Source organism: Microcebus murinus, chromosome 6 (assembly GCF_040939455.1).
Source record: "Microcebus murinus isolate Inina chromosome 6, M.murinus_Inina_mat1.0, whole genome shotgun sequence".
NCBI lineage: Eukaryota > Metazoa > Chordata > Mammalia > Primates > Cheirogaleidae > Microcebus > Microcebus murinus.
In genome coordinates this window covers 85,791,233-85,795,001 of record NC_134109.1, presented here as the reverse complement: position 1 = coordinate 85,795,001, position 3,769 = coordinate 85,791,233, and positions in this window count along the sequence as shown.

Sequence of the window (3,769 nt, the reverse complement as noted above, 5' to 3'; positions counted from 1 at the left end):
GAGAGAGAGAGAGAGAAGGAAAGCAAATGAGAAATCTAATTAGATTTAATGGAACATTTCCAAGAAAAAGATAAAGTCTTTTAGCAGCATCTGCAGTTTCAATTTCCGAAATATAGGTAGTTACATTGGCAGGAACTTACTTTTTTTTTTCTTTTTGTTTTATGATTTGTCATTAATGGAGGGAGAAATAAATAGACATAAATATTTGTTAATTTCATGCAAACCATTTCAAATTACACAGAATGTCATAGAATGTATGCGTAATTACATAAGCAACCTTTGTATTAAAAGCATCACTTTATTACCCTCTATAAACATTTTATGAATCTGTTTAGTTTATGATTAAATTAAGAGGAAATGAAAGGGAAGGATAAACTACAAAGGGTTCTTTCCTCATCTTTTAAACTGACTTCATTAGAACTTTAATTTAGTGCTATGTATAGCTGAGCAATCCAAGAGTAGAGATGGGACAAATCTACACTTTTATTATTCAGTCAAATGTTGAAAAAGTAGTGTTTGGCTTTTGATGAATATTTAATATGTCAGAGAGCTCTCAAGATTCCACTTTAGCAGTGAGATCTGGGGCAGTTTTCAGCAGAGATTGAATTTCCAATCTGGCCTCCTGGGTTCCTTCTACCATTTTTCTTCCTTTCACATTCCTTAAGTTGTAAAGAGGCAGAAAAAATACAACATCTTTTGCCCAAAACAGTCTCTTATGTGTGCTCTGTAACTAAGGTAGAGTAGGAAAAGGACTCTGGGACCAAGGCATTTCCCATTCTGGAGAAAGCAGGTTGTTCTTGGTTAGAGGCCACAGGAGTGCAGTTATATAGCTAAAGGTTTTGACTTCCTGTTAATGGCCTTAAGCCTTGAGGGCTTAATAGAAAGCCAACATTCTTCATACTGCAGCACAAAGGTTGGCCCTGATTGGAGCACTCCCTCTCTTATCTCTTGGTCACCACAATCAATGTGAGACAGGAAAATAAGCCTTTCTTGGTGGATTGACCTTAGACATCCCTGCATTTCAGGAGAATTGGGAAAAGCACTGTTGGAAAGGCTTGCTGAGATTAACAGGAGATTGGGTGAGGAAGGAAATGAGAAGAATTGAGTAAAAAAATCAGGGAAGCATGAATTCGAGATCCCCCTGCCAAAAATTATGAAAATTATTAAGTCATATATTACATTATTCAATTATTTTATTAGGGTAAGTGCAAAGAGCACAAGTTTTGATTTTTCTGTTTAGCCTTGGGATCCTAACAATTACAGCCTTCAATTTATTCTCCTGTAATATTGAGATAATGTTTAACATGAAGGTTATTGTTAGGAATAAAGTAAATGATGTTTGCTAAAACCAGTATGTATTTTATAAAGTAAGACTGTAAAACTCTATATTAACATTAGATATTACCAAAGTCCAGTATCTAACTTGGTGGCCATATCAGAATCACTTGGGGATACTCTGTTAAACTATATGTGCAACACCTACCTCCCTTCTTTCCCCATTATAATAACCCCCTGGGATATCTTTCTTATTCAATCTTCCATTGGGTACCACTGTTGTGTTGTGTCTCATAGGTTCTTCAGAGTAATATAAATGGGTAAAAATAACTGCCTTCAGCAGTGAGTGCTAGAAATCATGGGCCTTATGTGTACTTAGAATAATGGCTAGCTAAATAGTATTTATTGAATGGGTGGCTTGAGTGATAACACAGAGATGCTTATCATAAAGGTCAATGCCTTTCTACTACTATATATACTACACTTTTTAAAAAATGTTAAGTATATCTTTATTACAGCTCTGAAACAAAACCAGAGTAGGATAATTTTTAACATGATCAAAATGTCAATCTCTCATATCAAAATCCAATAGTTCTTAATGGTAAAATATAAGAATTTCTTTAAAAAAAAACCCATGGGTAACAGTCATTTTCTGCTGTTATTTACCAGAATTTTGAAGGTGCTAGCCAATGCAATAAGACAAGAAAATGATACATAGTCATAAATTTTGAAAAGAAGGGAAGCAAACATTAATGTCTTGTTGAAGGTAAAAGTCATAGAGACAATGTGTGGCTATAAGCAAAAAGGATTAAAGTTGCTATAAATTTCCAAATAAAAATTTGGCTAAAAGGAAAAAGAAAAATGTCTAGTATAGGAAACAACTTTGAGCCAGGTCTGACCACAATGGGCCATTCCTTCCCTCTACTATGGAACCAGCAAACAATCAGTGCAGAAGATGTGTCCATGATAAACACAGGTGGGAGGACACAGCTCGCCTATGTCTCCCTCATTCCTTGGAAGTGTCAGGATTTCACTGTTAAAAGTAGTACTGTGTATGAAGAACCAGGTGAGGGGAGAGCAGAACTAGGCTTCCCGTATTGCATACCATTAGCCATGGAAGGGAATGTATCATCACTCAAATATCTTCTCTAATACCATGCAAGGCAATTTTTGCTGTGCTGTAGTACATATTTCTACTTTCACCTTTTTCTGAACCAAAGATAATTTTAATTTTTTAAAAAAATTAACTTTTATTTATTTCCTTACACTGACAAATAAAATTTGTAAATATTTATTGTATATATGTATGTTGTTATGAAATATGTATACATCGTGGAAGGCTAAATTGAGCTAATCAACATGTGGATTACCTCACATACTTATCATTTTTGTGTGTGTGGTGAGAACACTAAAATTATTCTCAGAAATTTTCAAAAGCATAATGTAATGTTATTAACTACAATCACCATATTTTATAATAGATCCCTTGAACTTATTCCTCTTACCTAAGTGAAATTTTGTATCCTTTGATTAACATTTCCCCAGCCCTGGTAATCACCATTTTACTCTCTACTTTCATGAATCGAAGAGTTTTAGATTCCACATGTAAGTAAGATTATTGGCCTATTTTTCAATCAAGTTATATTCTCATTATTAAGTTTTAAGAGTACTTTCTGTATTTTGGATAACAGTCTTTTAACAGATATGTCTTTTGCAAATATTTTCTCCCAATCTGTGGCTTGTCTTTTCATTCTCTTGACAGTGTCTTTCACAGAGCAGAATTTTTTAATTTTAATGAAGTCTCACTTATCAATTATTTCTTTCATGGATTGTGCCTTTGATTTTGTAACTAAAAAGTCACTGCCAAACCCCAGGTCATCTCAATTTTCTTCTATGTTATCTCATAGGAGCTTTATAGTTTTGCATTTTGGATTTTGGTCTATGGTCCATTTTGAGTTAATGTTTGTGAAGGGTGTAAGGTCTGTATCTAGATTTTTTTTTTTGCATGTGGATATTCAGTTTTTCTAGTACTAATTTTTGAAAAGGCTATCTTTTCTCCATTGTATTACCTTTGCTTCTATCTATGGAGCCTATTTCTGGGCTCTCTAGTCTATTATAATGTTCTATTTGTCTATTCTTTTGCCCATACTATACTATTATCTTGATTACTGTAGCTTTACTATAAGTCTTGATGTCAGGTAGTGTTAGTCCTCCACCTTTGTTCTTCTCCTTCAAAGGAGTATTGGCTATCATGGATCTATGGCCTTTCCATGTAAACTTCAGAATCAGTTTGTTGATGCCTACAAAATAGCTTGCTGGGATTTCAATTAGGATTGTATTGAATCTATAGATGAAGTTGGCAAGAACTAACATCTTAACAATATTGAGTGTTACTATCCATGAACATGGAATATCCCTTCATTTATATAGTTCTTTGTTGATTTCTTTCATCAGAGTTTTGTAGTATTCCTCATATAGATCTTGTACATATATT